This window comes from Rhipicephalus microplus, chromosome 5, assembly GCF_043290135.1.
Source record: "Rhipicephalus microplus isolate Deutch F79 chromosome 5, USDA_Rmic, whole genome shotgun sequence".
Lineage (NCBI taxonomy): Eukaryota > Metazoa > Arthropoda > Arachnida > Ixodida > Ixodidae > Rhipicephalus > Rhipicephalus microplus.
In genome coordinates this window covers 201,930,420-201,953,437 of record NC_134704.1, presented here as the reverse complement: position 1 = coordinate 201,953,437, position 23,018 = coordinate 201,930,420, and the positions used below count along the sequence as shown (strand labels likewise).

The 23,018-nt window shown below is 46.2% G+C and overlaps 1 long non-coding RNA gene across 1 annotated transcript; it reads right to left on the bottom strand.

Annotated features, from left to right (window-relative positions):
* Nucleotides 1-621: 621 nt before the first annotated feature.
* LOC142817459 (uncharacterized) lies at nt 622-23,005 on the bottom strand. The gene is made up of 3 exons (XR_012895246.1): nt 22,889-23,005; nt 11,387-11,617; nt 622-882 (listed from the first exon to the last, which is right to left on the bottom strand). It is a non-coding gene; the product is annotated as an uncharacterized LOC142817459 (long non-coding RNA).
* Nucleotides 23,006-23,018: the final 13 nt, after the last annotated feature.

Genomic DNA, 23,018 nt, shown 5'->3' with positions numbered 1-23,018 from the left:
TAAGCCGATAGATTCTTCTGATTTTGCTTAATAAAGAACTCAGTTGCGTAATAAACCACGGTTTATCGTTCGAACATTTCGAAGGTAACGTTCGAACGGGAACAAATTTCACGGTTTATCGTTCGAACATTTCGAAGGTAACGTTCGAACGGGAACAAATTTAGCACGAAGTTCAGAAAGCTTCTCTTTAAGTACTCCCGAAAACTCTTGACCGTTCAAATCAACTTTCAATGAGTCAAAAGTAGGAAATTAAGATTCAAGAGCTACATGTAGTGCAGCGTAGTTAGCCCTGTTCATACACTGTTTTAGGAGCTTTTTTTGATACAAACACATTTCGAAATGTAGCATCCACCACAATAACCTTATGATCATTTATGCCAGGCAAAGAAAATATGTCTGAAATAATGTTCGGTGCATCACAAAGTAAAAAATCAAGCATGTCACCAGTGTCCACATTACGGGAAGGTTCTCTCACCAACTGATCCAGAGTGTTTTCGCGCATAAATTCAAAGAAGGCTTTGTATAAACCACCTGTTTTACCACCTGTCAGACAATTACTCGAGTACACAGATGTGGTCCGGAATTCATACACCAAAAGGGAGATCAATCACAAAGAGGATATTCCAAGGAAAGCGCTTCGTTTTATTTACAACAAATACAGTAGGCAAGTATCCTTAACAGGACTTTACATGCAATCTGGTCTTCACGGCGGAAGTTGCACCACCTCAGAGGCACTGTGATCGCCAGAGCTCACGGACACGTTTCGCATGGACTCTGCATTTTCGCCTTGCTTCATCGCCACAAGTTCCCTTTTTTATGTCTGAAAAGTGACCCAACGCTCCAAGACGACACCAGGCACCGCTGGAAATCACCACTTCACACCTGCAAGTCGTTGTTTTGCTGCTGTGAACACAACGCACCATGCGCGACTACGCTAGGCCGCCGTGCTTACCCTAGCTCTGGCGTCGTTGCGACAAGAAGCCTGACGATAGTTATAGCACGAGAACAAAACGATGACACAGATAAAAGAAAGGCACAAAAGACAAGAGCGCTTACTTTTATTTTATTGCGCAAAACGCGAGAACATATAGAGGAGACAGTAACCATGTGACAAAAACCATATGCAACAAAGAGAAGAACATGAGTATGAGAAAAAAAAAACAAAAAACGAAAGCACAGAAAAATGCCAAAGAAAAATCTATAAGAAAACGAAACAGAAAAGTAAAGATAATATAACTACTTGCACGCACCGAAACCTTCGAAGAACCTCAGTTCCTTCTCGGACAGAGAAGCGGAGGGCTTGCTAATACGAGGCACCTGTTCGCGTGCCATCTGCGCGGCCTCGACAATGACTCGGGTGCGCTCATCTTTATGCTTGTACAGCGTCGCTGTGTCCTTGAAAAGGGGCACACAATTGCACTCAGTGCAGTGCTGAGCAAGAAACCCATCTTTCCCATTTCTAACATTGTTAGCGCGTTCTCTCAGCCGATCATTTAGACACCTTCCGGTCGTTCTGACATAACAAGCACCGCATGAAAGGGGGGGTCCTATAGACAGCTTCCCGGGGGCATGCCGCATACCTGTTTTTATGTTGAACTCTGCCTTCCGTTGATGACTGCGTTTTCAGGGGGTTTCTAGATTTGGTGAGGCTGATTAATTTGAACGGTGCCGAGAACAGGACACGAACTCCAACACGTTTTTCGATTTTCTTGAGCCTGTGTGATATCTGGTGTTTGTATGGAATCACGGCTATTCTTTGACGTTCTGTATCCGTGTTGCTCGGATTCTGTCGCTTCCTCTACTCTGCCTTATTAGTCCGCAGGATAGTCTCAGCAACGGAAGCGTTAAACGCCTCGGGAAAACCGAATCCTTAAGCAGGGCAACTTGAGCTTTGAAGCTCGCAGAGATATTGTGGGCACCCGACCTATTTAAGGCACTCTCAAGACATATTCGTGCTATGCCTCGCTTAACTAATTTGCTGTGAGCGGAACAAAAAGGAAGTAGAGGTTTCTGCGCACGTTGTTCATAGCATTAACAGATGTGCTGTGAGATAAATACTAGTCTTAAATCCAAAAAGCGTAACTTGTCATTCTCGGGCATTTCATGTGTCAACACAAGAGGCTTTAAACAATCTTCGAACACACCTATCGTTTGAGTCACAAACGAGCGGGACATAGAAGAATTACAATTTAGAAGAACCGAGAAATCATCTACGTATCTGAATACTCTGACGACATGTGAGCCTTCTAACTTTTCCTTCCGTTTTTTGCCCTTTTTTGCCAATGGGAGATCACTGAGTAGAGCTATGCATTAGCCGATTGAAACACCCTTTTTCTGCAGATAAATGCGATCATTCCTTTGAACAAAAGTAAAGGCGAGGTACAGCAAAACCAGCTCAAGAAAATCTCGTGCACTGATGCCAGTTTTTAATTGGAAGTTCAATTCCCCGAAAATTTTCTTTTATCTGTGTCATCTTGTATCTTGTATCTGTGACTTCTTGTGTCTGTGTCATCGTTTGGTTCTCGCGCTATAACTATCGTCATACCATACAACTAGCTCAAGCTGCCACACTTCTATGTGACAAGAGGCCGCCTTTCTCTGTCAGCGTTCGCTTCCAGAGCGTGTCCCAGACAGGAAAATGGAAGTTGTCGTAACAGGAACGCAAATAACTGATGAAGAACTTAATGACGGATCGTGGGCACATACTGCGTTTGCTAGGCAACGCCGATATCGCCGTCCTAATCCCGAGCTCAGCTCAGACGCGGCCGACAATGTGACCACCGACACCCAACGCAGCAAGCCTACTCCTTGCCGTGCACGACCACCGCCCGCTCTAAAGCGACGCCCACTGCCTCGGTTACCACCGGAAGACTGCAAAATAGTCCTGCGACCGCAGGGTTCATCACACCTAGCCGATCTGGGACCATCCCGCCTCTCTGAAGCCTTATGCACCGCTGCGGGGTTCGACTCACCCACAGTCATTCATACCGACTAGATGCGCATTTACCCAACCAACAACACTGTCACTGTCAGCACGCCTGATGTGAGCCGTGCAATGGCTTACTTTAAGATTATCAAAGTGAAAATTGCCGACCAGTCCTGTGCCATGGCTGTGTATGCCCCTGCACCCGACAACTCGGTTAGAGGCATAATTTTTAATGCGCACACCTTCGAAAGTGATGGCCAGATTTTCAACGAGCTTCGCGCCCGCAATCCAACTATCGACATAGTAAGCGCTCGGCGACTGGGAAAGACCAGACATTTCGTCTTAACCATCGCTGGTTATACCCTACCCAAGCATGTCCGCTACCTTCATTTCCCGCTCTTGATATTTCCCTTCAGAGAACGGGTAGAGGCCTGCTTCAATTGCAGACAAACTGGTCATAGGACCGACGTGTGCCCAAGACCGAAACAAGATAACTGTCGTCATTGTGGCGAAAGCCACCCACAACCTACCGACACCGAAAAACTTACTTGCCCTGCGCAGTGCGTCGTTTGTAAAGGTGGCCACCTAACCGGCAGTCGCAACTGTAAATACCGGTTCCTCAAAAAGAAGCTTCCAGCAAACGACAAGAGCACCGACAAAGCAACTCAGCACCTTTCCGACTCCCAGACCGAGGGTACTACTACCGACATTAAGAAATGTCAAGAATCTTTCCCGCCGCTCGGGGGAAGGAGCACCAGTGCTACCGGACGGGGATCGGGAGCGGGCCCCGTCAAAGACCCGGGATCACCACAACAGACTTCCGGCCACCCACATGCAAAGAGTGTTGCTTGGCCGACGGACAAGCAGCGACAGCCGCAGACACAACCCTTCGAAAACCAACAGGGGAGGGAGTTGGCAGAACTGGTCAAACTATTGCAACAACAATTGGCTGCCGCTAATGATAAAATTAAACAATTGAAACGCAAACAAGTTCCCGCTAGCGCCACTATTACGACAGTACCGAACAGATCGTGGCCTGTGCCGCGCTAAATGAAAACACTGCCACAATGGACGTAGACGTGGTCAGGGGAAGGAAACGTAAGGCTGCCGAACCAACAGCCGTAATTACCACCGCAACCCGAACGTCTCACAAATCAATGATCGAATTCAAAGGCTAGAAATTTTATTCGACAAAATGTCTAGGGAGCAAACAACTTAAAACCAATAGCGCACTGAAAGTATCGGTGCCCTTGATATGGCTCTCACTGACCTTATCGCTCGCTTAGATTCGCTTCCCGCTCTCACCGAGAGTGAAGCTGCGGCCGGTGTAATCACATCACAGACACCGTCCTCAACTCCCACGTAGCCTATCGCTCACAAAAGTCCCAAAATGCTCTCGACCCAATCTGTCAGGGCAATGCCATATTCACGAAAAGATAGCCAACGCGACTAGCACGCTCTTCTGGCAGTAGAATTACAGGAGCTACCGGAACAACAGGCAGCTTTGCGATTTCACCTCCAATCCACCGACCAGTCCCCTGATTTAATTGCATTACAGGAGACAGGCTATCCTGCGAAACTGCCTGGATATGCCGCATTCAACAAATTTACCACTGCCGGTAAGCAACCGGCTACTGCCATACTGGTGAAACGCAATATGACGACAATCCAACATGACTTGCAATATCCAAAGATAGCTCACACTCTCGTAGAACTTCTCCACCACAAACGCTCAGATAGCAGTGTATACGTTTTAAATTTGTATAGTCCACCCAGAGATACTAGTACCCACGTTGCTTCACTTCTAAGAAAAGTTAGCAGAATAGTGGGTCACTCACAGCTAATAATAATGGGTGACTTTACCGCAAAACTTACTTAATAGGACTACCCCAAATGTGACCGCGAGGGTACTAAACTATGGAAAACGATTAGGAACTTGGGTCTTACTCTATTCACGCTCCCCGACCGACCAACCAGGATGGGGAATAGCGTCAGTCGCAACACAACCCCCGACTTGACACTTGTTAAAAATGCTTACGCAGTTACGTGGGAAAACACTGAACGACATTTAGGAAGCGACCGTTATCTGCTTTTCATAAACGTACCCACTAAAGGCTGCGAAAAACAAAATTCACTACTGAACACATGAAATGGGATGTCTTTCGATTCCTGAGAGACAAGCGATTAACCATCACTATCGAAGATCTCAATGAGTGGACTACCGATCTCACTGATTATGCTAAACGGGCTACATGCGGAACCCCGGTGGAGTGCGACGGCCCCGTCCCGGACTCGAAGCTTGTACACCTGTGTGAAGCACAAGCCAGCTTACATCGCCGATGGCTTTGCCGAAAGTACACTTGAAAGTTGAAACGCCGACTAGCGCAAATTGACAGGGACATTGAGGAGTACTCATAAAAACTTAGTCAAACACAATGACATCAGCTATGCGACAGGCTCAGCGGTCAACTAGGAATTAAAAACACCTGGCATCTCCTCAGGCACTTATTGGATTCTGAGCAGACTAAAAGCACGTCGTGCAATGAAATGCATCACCTAGTTTACAAATACACGGGCTCCAACTATAAATTAGTGTAAGAACTGAAAAACAGGTATGTAAACACACAGGCAGACTCATCACAAATGCCTGAATACTCCGGAAATACTAACCATGAGCTAGATTGAGATATAACCGAGGAGGATATGCGCGCTGTTTTGAATAGTATTCGTACAATGGCTTCCCCAGAAGATGACCGAATTTCCAACAAAATATTGCGTGACCTAGACGATAAGTCTATTACGGCAATTACTGACCTTATGAACAAACATTGGGTGTCTGAGACACTACCGCCTAGTCGGAAACGTGCTCGAGTGATATTTATTCCGAAGCCGGGCGAGAGATTGAGTGCGGAAAATCTTCGGCCTATTTCCTTTACATCATGTTTAGGGAAAGTAATGAAACATGCAATTCTACGACGACTAACAGCTTATGCAGAGTCGAGGGACCTGCTACCCCCCACGATGGTGGGATTCCACCAGCAATTATCCGCACAGGATATAATGCTGTAAATTCACAATGATATATATACCCTAGATGCACAGCGGCTACCAGGACCATCCTGAGCCTGGATATCACTAAATCATTTGATAATTTGTCCCATGCTGCTGTACTTGACAACTTGGTCCAAATGGACGTCGGCAGTCAAACTTACAATTATATCAGAACTTTTCTGCATGATCGCACGGCTGAAATAACCCTTGGCGACCTAAAAAGCGACAAAATCAACCTTGAAACACGGGGCACTCCACAAGGAGCCGTGTTATCACCATTCCTGTTTAACATTACGATGCGTGGCCTGCCTGTTCTCTTGGATCAGATCCCACATATTAGGCACTCGCAGTATGCTGATGATATCACCATATGGACCTGCACAGGCTCAGATGGGCAAATCTGTGACGCGTTGCAAACAGCCGCCAATGCTGTAGACTTGTGATGGATGGGACAGGAGTACGTAAAAAAAGTGTGCCTTACTTGTTCTCCCAACAAATCTGAGCTCTTAGTAATCAGAACCAAAAAGAAGAAGGATGACCCCTACGGTGGAGCGCGCTCCGCAATCGATATCGCAGTAAATGGGAACGTTGTTTCCACTGTTCGCACAATCAGGGTTTTATGAAGGCTCATCCAGCATAACACTCATAACACAGACGCTATCAAAAAGTTACAGGCATCCGTACAGCAAACGACTATGCTTCTAAGGAGAGTGCCAACGTAAAATCAGGAAATGAAGGAATCCAACCTATCCAAGGTAATCCATGCTTTTGTAATCAGTCGAGTCACCTACTCATTCCTCTACTGCACACTCAAAAAGAAGTATCTAGAAAAACTTGACTTTCTAATTAGACAAACATATAAACGTGCCCTAGGACTTCCCAGATACGCAACCACAGAAAAACTACTGCGCCTTGGTGTCCACAACACAGTGGAGGAACTAATAAAAGGGAATCTGACGGCCCAAGACGAAAGGCTCTCACGAACCAAAGCAGGCTTGCACATACTCAACCGTCTCGGATGACGCTCTAGTTGCATGCTCAACAACAAGATTCTCCTGCCAGCAGCAACTCGTGCAGACATTAAAATTAAACCCCTGCTAAAAAATATGCTGGCAGGAATACATGACGAGAGACGAAAAACAAGAGCAGAAGACCTTGCGAAACAGTTTCAGGATCGCCCAAACGTTGTGTATGTTGACGGCGCTCGACAAGCGAGAGACCGTTACACTATATTTTATTTATTTATTTATTTATTTATTTATTTATGTATTTATTTAAATACCCTAAAGGCCCGAATGGGCATTACGTAGGGAGGGATAGAGTGGGGTTATGATCACAAGTACAGTACAGAACATAAATGAAGGCAGAGATGGTATACATGTCTACTGCATCGAGAAACTGAAAGTGCAATCCAGAAACAACGCCAAACAGCAATAGATTACATTGAATGAAAAAAGGGGTTCACGCAAAATGCACTTTAAAACAGTAAACAAGGACAAAAAAGCGCGATCAGTACACTCAACAACACTGTGCAAAAAAAAAGAAAAAGAAAAAATACAGAGAGAAACATAGAAGAAAAACAAAATAAAGATTTATGCGTCATCAAAGGACTTCAAGAAAGGTTTTGAGTGCATGTTGAAAAGATGATGAATCGGACAGTTCTGCGATGTGAGCAGGTAACGCGTTCCATTCTGCGATTGCAAGGACTAAAGGAGAGTTTTTATATCTTTCTGTTTTAGCGAAAATTGGTTTAACTTTGAAAGTGTGGTCTATCCGGGCGGAAATATGAGGTGGTGGAATGATATGAAGCTGGGAAAACGGCGTGCTACTGTGGTACAGCGAATGAAAAAAAAATAGTCGAGCCAACTTTCGGCGCGTGGCAAGCGAGGGAAGATGAAGTGAATTCTTTAGAGAAGATACGCTTTGGTGACGTGAGTACGAGGACGTGATGAACCGGGTTGCCTTGTTCTGGACAGATTCCGAAAGGTTAGTTAGGTTTGCGCCCTGAGGATGCCATATGACTGAACCGTATTCTAGTGAGGGCCGGATAAGACAATTATATGCATGAAACCTGGTTTCCTTGGTGGCTAAATGTAGGCGCCTTTTGAGAAGGCCGAGTTTTTTAAGGGCTTTAGTAGATATGTATTCTATGTGGCACGTACACTTTAAATTCGCCGTAAAGAACACACCTAAATATTTAAACGATTGAACTGAATCTATTGGAGTATCATTTATTTTGTAGTTAGCGGGAACTGTCTCGGGGGTAGGACTAAACATTAAGTGTTTGGTTTTTTTCTACATTTATTTCCATTTGCCAGCGGCTACACCATTCCTCTAGCCTAATAAGATCAGATTGTAAGATAATTGTATCGTCTGGATTAGATATTTCTCTATACACTACGCAATCATCCGCAAACAAGCGAGTTGGTGATTTTAGGCTGCATGCTATGTCATTGATGTAAATCAGGAATAAAATCAGGACCTAACACTGACCCCTGAGGGACCCAAATGAAACACGTGTTTGGTTAGAAATATAATTGTTTAACTTGACTGTCTGGAAACGATTGGTTAAAAATTCTTCTAGCCATCGTGTTGTGTTTTGGTCGAGTTGGAGTTGGCGAATTTTTAGGAACAGACGTTTATGTGGCACGCGATCAAAGGCTTTCGAGAAATCAACAAAAATTGCATCAACAGGACGGGACACGTTTAGAGAAGAATGAAGGTCAGTTACCAATTCAAAGAGTTGTGTTTGGCAAGATAAATCTTTACGAAATCCATGTTGGCTGTTTAGAAGTAGTTTATTCAGATTAAGGTGGTTCATTATATGCGTGAATAATATGTGTTCGAGTAATTTACAACAGATTGATGTTAATGAAATTGGCCTGTAGTTATTGGGAACTGTATTGTCACCAGACTTAGAAATTGGGGTCACATGCGCTGATTTCCAATCATCTGGTATAAATCCTGAATCAAGTGATTGTTGAAAAATCAAACAAAGAAAGTATGACGAAAAGGGACTTGTTAATTTTAGAAGTTTCGCGCTAATTCCGACTGGTCCGGGGCTAGTCTTGAGTGCCAAACGATCTATTGCGCAGGCTACGCCATGCGTAGTGATTACGATAGCGGAAAACGGGTGTTGAACGGTTAGTGACGGCAAATCAAGAGAGCTATCTAGTGGTCGCTCAGCAGTGAAAACTTGAGAGAAGTAGGTGTTCAGTTTTTGAGCACATGCTGCAACAGGCAAGGTCTTGCCATCTTCACTTGTGATGGGTGGGGCAGAGTTGTTGTTCTTTGAATTATTAACATTCCAAAATTTTTTAGGGTCTGTTTCTAAAAGATTTGGGAGCGTGCAATTGCAAAATTCATTTTTGGCCTTGCGAATTGCATCCGCGCACGCGCTGGATGTACTCTTGTATTTAAGCCAGTTGTGGGGGTCGCTCGTTTTAGTGGCTTTCTGGTAGGCTCTTTTCTTTTTATTTAAGCTTCTTTTTACTTCGCGAGTAAACCAAGGGTCATTTACTTTTTCGCTTATTGATAGTTTAGGTACACACAATTCTTCCACTTCCTTTAGTTTATCGCGGAACAAACACCAGTTATGCTGTACTGAACGATGTGCAAAGTTGTGTTCAAAGTCTTCAGAGAAGCTCTGCAACAAACCGTTTAGTTTTTCAGTGTTTGTTCGGCTGCAGTTAAAGATACGTTTCTTCACTTTAGATTTGTCGGCACGTGGTAATGACAACGAGCAATGTACGGCGTTATGGTCACTGATTTTCTCCAGTATGTTTGTTTTAGCGAGCTGTGGGTTATTTGTGAGGACAAGATATAGTATGTAGTCGCCATGCGTCGGTTCATGTACGAGTTGTTCGAGATTATGAAAATGAAGTAAGCGCAGAAAGCTTAGTTGTTCATGGCGATTGCGTTGAGCATGAACGGTTAGGGAGGCCCAGTCAATATCAGGATAATTAAAGTCACCGGCAAGAATTAACAGACAACTCGGGAACTTGAGGAAAATGGAATCGATCGAATCATTAGGAATTTCTACGAAATCCTGCCGGCTATCAGGTGGCTGGTAGCAGGCACCGATGACCCAGTGAACATGTTCAAAATAGCAAGAAACCCAAACGATTTCAAGAGGGCAGGGAATGGAAATAAGAGATGGGTGAAAACCAGATTTCACACCGATTATAACTCCTCCCCCTCGGCAGCCCGCGCTGTCTTTGCGGAAGAGCGCAAATGACGAGGGAAGTGTTAGGTCAATGTTTGGAACGTCTTCAGATAGCCATGTTTCGCTGCCCACAAATATATCAGCCGAACACGTGAACAAAATAGCATTTAGGGCGTCAATTTTGCCATAGATGCTACGAAAATTTGCTACGAGTAAGGATAAGGGTTTGCTTGACTTAGTTTTGTAAAGAGGCCCTTTAGAAGTTCATTGTGGGGCGGGCGCTTTCGTTGAGGCTACCTTGACAATGCAGTCATTTGCAGCATCATAACAAAAAGTGGAGTTGTGCATGTGCAGTTTATTAAAGCGCACTGTGTATTTCTCGGTGCTTTTTCTGTTCGATTTCGCGAAATCGCGCAGCTTTTTTCGGGCTAGCTGTACTTTGGGTGAAAAATCTTTTTCTAGCCAGACTTTGAGCCCTTTAAGATCTTTCAATTTCGAGTCGTTACTAAGGGCTTCCAGTTTTGATTTAAAGTTAAGAAACTTAACAATAATGGGACGGTGAAAGTCAGGCCGGGGTTTCCCAAGTCTATGGGCTCTCTCAATGTCTCCATCTACGATTTCAAGGTGAGTTGAAAGAAACGCTTTGACAACACGTTCCGATTGTGCATATCCTTCATTTTCGTCTTCCGGAAGGCCTTTAATGATAAGATTGTTACGCCTCATTCGGTTGTTCATGTCATCAACGACATCCGCAAGACCTTCATTTGTTTCACAAACACTCGCCTTAACTTCCTGCACAGAATCAGCCACTACGTCAAACGTTTTTTGGAATTCCGATAGATTGGTCACAGTTTTTTCGATATCAGTCAAACGGGCCTCAATGCTGCCGATTTTTTGTTTGATTGCGTTAAGGTTAGTCGTAGTTTCTTCATGGCAGTTCTTTAACAAAGTTAGAACGTCCTCGATCTTAGGCCCTGGGTTCGATTCAACGTCACCTGCACAAAGCAGCAGCAATGCCAAGCACGTGAACAGCAATAGTGTCAAGGGCCTTGCACTGAGAACGCTGATTAAATTCGTTCCGGGGGCAGAACGGCTCTGAGATAGGCACTGTAGCGAGCGACATGCAAAAAACCTGCCGATGCGCACCCGATAGGTGCACACGTCGACACCCATAGGAACAAAAGTGGGGGGATCAGCGGCCACAGAAGCTTTCAGTACAAAATTTGAGTGGAAAAAATTCCTACCTAGAACGGCAGAACACAGCGGTTACACAGCTGCCACTTTGGCCGCGAATCCCGAAGGGTTGATGCGTTGCCGGGGGTTTTATTGTGTCCTGGTGGTGCGTGACGTCAGAAGATCAGACACGCCCTGTTTTTCCATGTGACTTAGCTGGATGAGATGATTGTCGATATCTTCCGTCGGTAGTCCGCGGCCAGGCGGCACGGAGCAGTAGGCACGAGGCAAGGCTCCTCTTGCTAGAACGGCAGAACACAGCGGTTACACAGCTGCCACTTTGGCCGCGAATCCATATGCGCGGTGAGGGGCAGTGGGGAACTTATTACTGCAGCCACCGTAAAAACTACCTCAGCATTAAAAGCAGAAGCAGCCGCAATCGCGCTGGTCACCCCAATTCCAGCTATAAAATTCCATCCTGCGAGATTCGAAAAGAGCGCTCATGAATTTTACGATGGGCTGTGTTGGGCTGATCGCGGCCAACATTATCAACAAAAAAGAAACGAGACAATAAAATACAACTTATATGGGTGCCCACTCACGTGGGGAATCCAGGGAATGAGGCGCCCCACAGAGTAGTCCGAGGTTTAATCAACCGGGACGCAGACCCCTCCACTCTGGGCTTCCCGCAGGAAGGGATCACCACGTATAACACAAACAGCGTATTACCGAGAGAATCGCAAGTCATACGCGGCCCCGCAGGCAGATATGTCAAGTTAACAGGCCACGATCTGGGGGTAAATCCAAACAGATTCTTTGCCTAGCCCTCATCGGCTGCCTAAAAGTTATCCAGAAGAGACTACGCCAAACTGCCGACATTGCAGATGCGTGAAGGCTACCCAAAGTCACAATCTTTAGGAGCGCGAGGGTAACCCCCCACCAAGAACAATACTGCCAGCTTCCTCCCTCGAGGGGTGGGAGTCGCTCCTGTCGTCAGCTGACTACCGTATTCAGGCAGAAGTGGTTAACTGGGCCGAAACGGCCGTGTCAAGCTTTTGGCCACCACCCTTCGAACCACCGGCAAATTAAGTTTACCAACCTTGCTATGTCTAAAATAAAGTTGTTTCTCTCTCTCTCTGCACCGTCTCAAGGTGATGTTAGACATCGTTAACAACACCAATCAACTAGGTTTCCAGGAATACATGAATTTAATAGGTCACGACCCCGGACAAAGCAGAACAAGTCTATATTAGTACCTTATGCAAAACAAATGCGTATGAGGTTTTTTTTTCCAAGGAGGATAGCTGAGTGGAACGGGCTACCACAAGAGTCGGAAAACATGCGAACGCCTGATTCTTTTTTGACGGCTATTGTTCCCTTCTTGTGATCGCTAGGTATGCTTCTTTTTTACTGAATAATTAATGCTTATTGTTGAATGTTCATTGTATTGCTTCTTTGGTGATTGTGTGCTTTGCTATTTCCAATCAGTAAGTCAGGTTTTATTACTAATCGGGTATTTTGTTCATGATCATGTACATCATTATTTTGTACTTGTAACATCACAATATTTTGTAAATTATACAAACCATCATTGTACTGTAACCCCACCTGCATTGGCGACTAAAGAGTTGCTAGTTATAAATAAATAAATACGTAAATAAATAAAGAGGTAAATAAATAAATAAACATAGACTTATGGCACGATTGTCATGTTCGCACCAGTCATTTACCTTCGTCGTCCATTTGCGCCACGTTTTACTATATTTCGTAGATATGAAGCTAGCTAAACGGCCGCGAGCGCATCTTGAGCATGGAATATAGTCGTGTTGTTACATGACACGCATGTGATAATTATCGCACTTGCACCAGTCTTATTTTTCTTCATACATTCACGTCCACTATTACCAAATATGGCCCATGTGAACCTAGCGAAATGACCGCGAATGCATTATGAGCGTATGACATGCAGTCACATGAGATGCATATCATGGTTTCCACAATAGGGCCTGCAGCTTATTCACTTAAAAACAGCGCCAATAACGAGGGACAAGAGAAAGAAGGAGACAGACAGCGGCACTGACTTACAACAAGAATTTATTTGCTAGAACCGCACAATATATACTTGAGCAGCATCTGACGAAAAAGAGAAATACAAAACAAACAAAACAGAATCCACCTAAGAACCACGTAGTCATCTCCACAACGCACCATGAACAACACGTGTGCTAACGTTTCGAAGGAAATCTATTTCTTTTAGTGATAGCGCAATCGAAGGCCTGCTGACACATGCACTGCCCAGCCTTTCTATTTCTGAAGCCTCGTGAATTTCACGTACCCTCTGGTCCCGATGACGCCTAATGACAGTACAAAGCTGAAAATCAGGGACACAACCGCAGTCCCGGCAATGAATGCCGAGATGGCCCGAAACTGTAGAGGAGATGTTGTAAGCGTGCTCTTTCAGCCGCTCATTTAAACACCTGCCTGTTTGGCCGATGTACCATTTTCCGCAGGATAGGGGTAGAGAGTGCACCACCCCTTCAATGCATGGAGCGTACTTCTTCCGATGCTTGATATTGCAGCCTCGCTCACCCCTCGAACCAAGATTCACGGCTCTGCACAACCTAGCCAGTTTTTCTGGGGCAGAAAAAACTAGGTCAATGTCGCACCTGCTGGCCACTTTTTCGAGATTGTGGGTGACGCCGTGGATATAGGGAATAATGACAAAGTTTCGTTTCTCCCGTCCCTTATCCTTTGTACGGGTTTGAGCATTATTGTCTGGGCTCGTTCTGATTTCTCGGAGTAGACACTCAGCCAATGCGGTCAAAACGTACATCGGGAAACCAGCTTCTGTAAGGCGTTTAGTTTGATGATTAAAGCTGGACTGAATTGTGTGACAGCAGGACTTTCGCAGAGGGTTTGTGTAGCTAGTCTTAGCAATAGCGCGCTTCACCACTTTCGAATGCGCTGAACCAAAAGGGAGGATTGGCTTGTTAGCGCGTGGCTCATAGGCCCAACACACGTGGGAAGGACCCAATGTTAACATCAAATCTAGAAACCCGATGGCTCCTCTGTCCGGAACTTCATGTGTTATAACAAGCGGAGAAAGGCACTTACTGAAAATTTCTAAAATACTAGTCAGAGGCGAACCGTCCGACGAGGTTCCAGCTTGAAACAACACAAGGAAATTGTCAACATAGCGGAATACTCTCTTAACAGATGTGGATCCCAAGCAATTCTGAATAGCACGATCACAGCTGGCTAAAAATAAATCACTCAAAATGGGCGCAAGGCATGATCCTATGCACACCCCTTGAGGTTGCAAGTAAATATGATCGTCCCACTCTGCAAATGTCGACCTCAGGTGATACTCTAGCAGTTCCATAAAACCTTTACCAGATATGCCTACTGCATTCTGATAATTCACAACGCCAAAACTCTCAATGCACCCGCGAATGCAAGCTAGAAGCTCACTGTGTGGCAAAGAGTAGTACAGATCTTTAATATCTATTGAGCATGCCTGGTAGCCATAAACTTTGTTATCTTTCAGCACGAAAACCACATGATCGGATTTTTTAGCTAGGAATGGATCGCCGATGCTCAATAACATCAGTTTACCCTGAAGAAATTGTGCCAGTATTTTTTGCCACGAGTTGGCCTCTGATACTATAACACGGAAAGGACAGTTAACTTTGTGCGTTTTCGCGTTAAAGAAAATTTCCATGCTAAGGTTTTTCTCGCCATCCATTTTCTTCGCCAAACCATCAAGATTCAATCTTTTACAGAGACTTTTTGCATAGGTTTTAACCTTCGAAAGCGACACATTAGCTTGGGGTTGAAAAACAGACAAAAGCGCTTCACCTGCTTTTTTCTTATAGATTTCATTCGGAATATTAACAAAACCTCCCTCCTTATCTGCAGAAAAACTGGCTAGGTTGTGCAGGGCCGTGAATCCTGGTTCGAGGGGTGAGCGAGGCTGCAATATCAAGCATCGGAAGAAGTACGTTCCATGAATTGAAGGGGTGGTGTACTCTCTACCCCTGTCTTGCAGAAAGTGGTACATCGGCCAAACAGGCAGGTGTTTAAAATAGCGGCTGAAGGAGCACGCTTACAACGTCTCCTTTACAGTTTCAGGCCATCTCGCATTCATTGCCGGGACTGCGGTTGTGTCCCTGATTTTCAGCGGTGTTCTGTCATTAGGCGTCATCGGGACCAGAGGTTACGTGAAATTTACGAGGCTTCAGAAATAGAAAGGCTGGGCAGTGCATGTGTCAGCAGGCCTTCGATTGCGCTATCACTAAAAGAAATAGATTTCCTTCGAAACGTTAGCACACGTGTTGTTCATGGTGCGTTGTGGAGATGACTACGTGGTTGTTAGGTGGATTCTGTTTTGTTTGTTTTGTATTTCTCTTTTTTGTCAGATGCTGCCCAAGTATATATTGTGCGGTTCTAGCAAATAAATTCTTGTTGTAAGTCAGTGCCGCTGTCTGTCTCCTTCTTTCTCTTGTCCCTCGTTATTGGCTCTGTTTTTTAAGTGAATCATGTCGTACCAGCTCGCCCAAGCGACCACGTTAGCTGCAGCTTATGTTCACCATATAGTCATGTCATACCATACTATACCAGTTTTTGAATATAATATGTGAACGAGATTACCACAAGAGCAGCGAGGGCATTGAAGTTTGAAGTTTGGTTTATTTTGCCAAACAAAGTACGAAATTTCGAGATGTGGTATGGAAGGTGGGAAAAAAGCAGCGAATATGTAGCTTGACTGACCGCACTTCTCATTACCTACCAGAGGGCACTTAGCACTCTGAGTAAACTGGTGTGCGCAAATACAGACAACGACAACAAAACAGAAAAGACGCTCCTCCCTGCCTCTTCTTTTCCGCTTTCATTGTCTGTATTTCCACACACCAGTTTACCCAGAATTAGGCACCAACTCGCCCAGCTATAAACTTTAATGAACACTTAGTAGAAGCAAATGAAAGGAATATACTGAAATGGTCATTTATTTGCCAAACAATGTTAATTAGAAGATACATATTGTCACGTTACAACGTAACTGTAAGCTGCAAAAAATGGCACACAAGGACGTCAAACTGATTGGAAAAACGGCAGTATGACTATTGTTTTTCTCTGCACGCGCATCTTTGTGCTCTTCTGAACAGCGGAACATACAAGCATGCCAGCATCTGTGGAAATAATACTTTCAGAAATTGTACTGGTGGCATTACCCCCTTTCCCAAACGACATCGTCTCGATGTCATAATATAATTGCCAGATGAAAACACGTACAATAAGCAGTACCCAAGGGGGTGTTCACAATCACTGTAAGTCTACTCCAGGGAGTGTGATGAATAGTCAGCGTTGGTAAAATGGTTTCATCCTCGAAACATGGACGACGTGTGGCTGTTGTGAATGGCGGGATTGACGAGCCATGTCCTCGTCAAGAACCTCGTAGTTCACTTCGCTGAGACGACGGAGAAATCTATAGGGACCAAACAGCAGCGTAACAACTTTTTCAACCAGCCCAGTTGCCGAATGAGAGTCCACAACCATACTTGTTCTCCGGGTTGGTAAGAGATATCGCGACGACGAGCGTTGTACCGCAGCGAGTCGATGCATTGTTGCTTATGGATTCGTTCGACTGCAAGCTTACGAGCCGCGTCTGCCAGTCTGATAAATTCCTTCGTCTTGACACTAATCTGATGTCTGTCTGGTAGAAGCATGGCATCCAGCATTGTAGTGACCTCCCTGCCGTGAAGCAACCGGAACGGTGTGAATCCAGTTATTTCTTGCACAGCGGTGTTGTAAGCGAACGTGACGTAAGGGAGGATATCATCCAAGTTTTTGTGGTCTTAGTTAACGTACCTGGATAGCATGTCGGCGATCGTCTTGTTCAGTCGCTTTGTAAGGCCGTTGCTTTGTGGGTGGTATGCAGTAGTTTTTCGATGTATTGTGCCGCTAAGCTGCATGACATCTTGTATCATCCAGGCGGTAAAAGCTGTTCCACGATACGTTATGACAACTACTGGTGCTCCATGTCGGAGGACGATGTTTTTCATAAAAAAGTGGGCAGTCTCAATGGCGGTGCCACGTTGTAATGCCTTCATTTCGCAGTAGCGCGTCATGTAATCAGTAGCGACTACAATCCAGCGGTTGCCGTCACGAGACTTGGGAAAAGGTCCGAGTAGATCCATGCCAATTTGTTGAAACGGTTGTGTCGGAGAAGCAACGGGCTTAAAAAAGCCGGATGGGCGCTGATGTGGTGCTTTACGGCGCTGGCACTCGTGACACGTCTTCACGTAATGCTTCGCGTCTCGACTGAGCTTAGGCCAGTAGTAGTGTTGGCGAATCCGGGCCAACGTACGTGTGAATCCCAAATGGCCTGAGGAAGGCTCATCGTGACAGGCGGACAAGACATCGGCTCGTAACGCTGGCGGGACAACGAGCAGGTACTCAATCGCGTAAGGGTCGAAGTTTCTTTTATAGAGGATATTTCTGCGGACGCAGAACGATGATGACGAGCGGGCGAATGCTGGTGGTGGATGCGGCGTACGGCCTTCGAGATATTCGATGAATTGTTGAAGCTCGGAATCGTTCTTCTGCTGTTCAGCCAAGTCGGATACACTAACAGCGCAGAGAAAACGGCCGTCGAGATCGTGATCACCTGACGCTGTCTTAAGAGGAGCTCGGGAAAGGCAGTCCGCGTCAGTATGCTTCCGGCCAGACTTGTACACGGCTGTCAAATCGAACTCCTGAAGGCGTAAGCTCCACCTGGCCAGACGTCCGGAAGAGTCTTTAAGGTTCGCCAACCAGCAGAGCGCATGATGACCGTTAATAACTCTGAACGGGCGACCATACAGGTACAGTCTGAAGTTTAGCTATTGCCCAGACAACAGCTAGGCACTCCTTTTCAGTTGTTGTGTAATTCGCCTCCGCAGATGATGAAATCCGACTCGCATAAGCAATAGGGCGTTCGACGCCTCTTTGCCACTGGATGAGGTCTGAAACAAGGCCGATGTTACTGGCGTCTGTGTGTAGTTCAGTGTCGGCATATTCGTCGTAGTGTTTAAATAAGGGCTCAGACTGGAGACGCTGCTGGAGCTCGGAGAAAGCTCGTGTTGGCTCAAGGCCTCACACGAAGGGAACGTCGTCTTTTGTCAGACGAGTGAGGGGTTCGGAAATGTTTGCGAAATTTTGCACAAAGCGTCTGTAGTATGCGCAGAGGCCTAAAAATCGACGCACATAACGTTTGTTGGTAGGTGGTGGAAAATCTGTGACAGCCAATGTTTTGTCTGGGTCCTGCCGAATACCATCAGGGCTAAGAAGGTGACCGAGGAACTTTAATTTGTTGTAACCAAAATGACATTTCTCTGGTTTCAGTGATAGGCCTGCCGTGCGAATTGCAGCAAACACAGATCCAAGTCGCTGCAAATGCTGCTCAAACGTTCGGGAGAAGGCAACGACGTCGTCTAAGTAAACAAGGCATGCTTCCCACTTGAGACCGGAGAGCACTGTATTCATCATCCTCTGGAATGTCGCAGGGGCAGAACACAGACCGAAGGGCAGCACCTTGAATTCGTACAGACCATCAGGCGTTATGAATGCTGTTTTCTCTCGGTCGCGTTCATCAACTTTGATCTGCCAGTAGCCACTGCGTAAATCCATAGAGGAGAATTATCGGGCGCGTCGAAGGCGGTCTAGTGAGTCGTCGTTGCGCAGAAGCGGATAAACGTCTTTCTTTGTGACTTTGTTGAGTTTGCGGTAATCGACGCAAAATCGGAGAGTGCCATCCTTCTTTTTTACTAGTACGACGGGGGACGACCATGGACTGTTCGAGGGTTGGATAACGCCATCTTCGAGCATCTGCTTCACTTGAGAACGTATAGCCTCTTGTTCCTTTTGTGATACTCGGTAGGCGTGCTGACGTATGGGTCACTCAGAATGGTCAGTGACAATGCGGTGCTTTACGGTTGGCGTTTGTTTTATCTTAAATGTAGACGCGAAACAGTCGCTTAACATGCGGATTTGCTCTTTCTGCGCACATGACAGCTTCGGATTGACATCGACTGCATCGGCTACCGTGGTGTCACTTTCAACGGCTGCAGAAATTGGGGTTATTGTTGTACACGCTTCATTGTCAATGGATTTGAAATGAGCGATAGTTGTTCGCTTGGCCAAATGTTGGTATGCTCCACTAAAATTGGTGACCAACAACTCAGTCATCCCATGTTTAAATTGAATTATGCCGCGGGCAACGCAGATTTGCTGAGACAAGAGCACCGAAAGGTTGGCTTCAGCGATACCACTACTGTCATGGTCTATGTCGCCCTGTACTGTAACGAACATACTGGGGAGTGGCGGAAGTGTGACGGTGTCGTCGACAATGCGAAGCGCAGTCTTCTGCGCATTGGTATCTCTAGGCTTCGGGCCATAGTCGTCAGCAAACGTTACGAGGCAGTCTCGAAGATTTATAACAGCGCCGTGCTCACGAAGGAAAGCCATGCCAAGGATAACTTTGCGGGAGCATTCGGGAAGCACAACGAAAGAAGCAATGAACGTCGACTCACAGATTTGCAGCCTTGCGGTGCATCTCCAGATTGGTGTCAAGAGATGACCACCGGCTGTCCGAAGGTTTGGTCCATGCCCCCAAGGAGTCGTGACTTTCCTGAGTTCAGCCACAAGTTCAGCGCTGATAACTGAGTAGTCGGCGCCGGTGTCGACCAGAGCAGTCACTGGATGGTTGTCGATACGGATGGCAATGTCAGCAGAAACGGGTTCGTCAGCGATGTGAGGTGTCGGCTGAAAGGAATCGCCGAAGGTTGGTGGATGAGTCGGAGGAGGCTGTTTCGATGATAGCTTAACAATGGTCCCACCCCAGAGGCCGCTGATTCTAGTTTCTCCGGCGTGGGCTTGAGGACCTAGCGGATCGTCCCACGACAACATCGGCAAAAGTGGAGTATTGAATCGCGGACGTAGAGCGCCGAGCAGACGGAGAGCGTGATTGGCGTCACTTGAGACTCGGAGACGGTAGACTTGCCAAGTATTCTGCGATGGCGCGGGGTCGTTCGCCGTCCCTGGGCCGACGAGCGTCTGGCCAAAATCCAGGTAGGCCCATCTGTCTCTACGATCACTCCCGGTACAAGTGACCTGGCTAACCACAGTGGTAGCATAGTGGCCGATTGTCAGAAGCGCGCCACACGCTAGATTTCCGCAAATTAGGTCGCGGATTCTCGTAGTGTGGTGGGCCCGAGAAGTACTGCGGCATCTGCAGGCAAGTCGGTCGTTGGTTTTCATAGCGTGGCCCGCCCGAGAAGTGTGGTGGCGTCTGCAGGCTAGTCGGTCGGGGGAAATAGCTGGCTGTCGGTGCAGGAGTACGTACAGCTTCCGCATACGCTAACAGAGGAGCTTCGGTTGAAGGTGGCGCTAATGGTCGTACCAGCTGCCGCACCTCTTCATGGACGACGTCTGTCAGAGCAGCCACTTGAGGCTGTGAAGGCACTGCGTCAAGCTTTTGCAGCTCGTCGCGTACAATGCTACGGACTACCTCAGCAAGGTCTCTCACGCTCGTGACATCGGGTGTTACCAAGGGTGCTGACAGACATGCAAGGTTGTCGGACCGCTCATACTGCGAAGACCGCTGTCTTAGCATTCGCTCCATTGTCGTCGCATCACGGAGGAATGCTGCCACGGTAGCTGGTGGGTTTCGTACAAGTCCGGCAAACAGCTGCTCCTTGACACCCCGCATCAGAATGCGTACCTTTTTGTCTTCCGTCATTGCAGAATCCGCTCGACGGAACAGACGAGACATCTCCTCAACGAACATGGCCACGCTTTCATTGGGTATTTCATTGCGAGTATTGAGGAGACGTTCGGCTTGTTCTTTCCGGTCGGCGCTACCAACGTGTTCTGCAGCTGAGTGCAAAACACCGGCCAGGTTGTCAGGGCGGCCTCGTAATTCTCGAACCAAATACGCGCCGAATCCTCCAGGTAGAAATAGACGTACCGCAGTTTCCGGTGCTCGTCCCTCTCGTTGGCGATGGCGACTCGATCGTATTGGTCCAGCCAGTCTTCAACGTCTTCCTAGGGCTCCCCATAGAAGGGCTTTGGCGTTCGAGAGGCTGGTAACCATGGTGCTGGCAAAGTCGTGGTCTGTTCAGTCTGGTTTGCAGTTGTCGCATATGTCATGGTTCTGGAGCGTTCCGAAAGAGGGCTGAATTCGTGTGGTAGGCCTAGTTGCCGCTTACGGCGTCGAAGGTGGGCTGTTTCTACTAAGGCGTCGATTTTGGGACCGAGATCTTCCTCGTGGTAACAGTGCATAGACTATTACCCAGCGCCTCCACCAGTGTCACGTTACAACGTAACTGTAAGCTGCAGATAATGGCACACAAGGACGTCAAACTGATTCGAACAACGGCAGTATGAAGATGATGATGATCCTTGATACTCTGGCGCACACCCACAAAGGGGGATCGGCCAAGAACCGGGCGGCAGGGTCTTAACTAAAAGGCTATTGGTTTTTCAAACAAAACGTAATTTTGGGCTGAAAAAAATATAGAATTAAAAGACAGTATGACTATTGTTTTTCTCTGCACACGCATCTTTGTCCCCTTTTGAACAGCGGCACATACAAGCATGCCAGCATATGTGGAAATAATACTTTCAGAACTTGTACTAGTGGTAATATATAGCAGATACTTTTGGAGCAAACAAACAAAACTTGTGCAGAAAACGTAACAACAGTAACAATTCTTCATAAATACAAGTAAGATGGTTGGTACATGCGAAATAATATCTAAAAAGTCAGGCATCAAGCAATATCGGGCAAGTATACAAGAAACAATTGCAATTCATTGCTTGAAAGTAGACACAAGCTGTCTGTCGTTAGATTAAATTTATTTAACACCTGAGGGAAACTGGACTGCCACATCTGTAAGCCATAGTTTGTTCGCGGTCATGTACATGCTAGAGTTCTGTGCCATGAGAAGTAAATTATGACATTCATCATAAACGTGTCGTGATTTTCATGTTATGACTAGTCACTTAGGCTCGTCACACAATCGTGTTGTGCCATAAAAATTTTGGTATAAGTCCCATCATCGAAACGGCCAGGACAGCTGAAAGTCGTAAGCGCATAGATAGATAGATAGATAGATAGATAGATAGATAGATAGATAGATAGATAGATAGAGCTGATGTCATCGAAGTTTGTTCAGAAATGCTTTGCATTAAAAAAATAAAACTAATTGCCGTTGTTAGAGGTCAAACTGAAAACCGTACAATTATGCGTCAAATGCCCCAGAAGTTTAGCGATGATGGCAGCCATTGCCCCTTCCAGTTTCTGGGGTGTTTGTGTACGTGTTTTATTTATTCGTGCAAAAACACCCGATAAACTGGAGAGGGCTGCTATCGCGCCACTCGACACATCGATGCTCACTTGCTTGATACGTGCTCATAGGCACTGCATCGATATGAAGGAGTGACGGGCGCAGCGGCATACAGCACATGTTATGTTTTGGTGGCGTGAGTGAATAATTAATTATGAGAACTTGTCCTATTGAATCTATGCCCACCTGTAAACACTTCTGAAGATGTTCCGGTAGAAAGCGCTCGCGAATATGGTGAAGGTCAGCAGGGGACCGCTGTTGAGGCGTGAGAACTCAGATTGAGGTACTGCACGAAAGGAGTTGTGTACCGGGTATA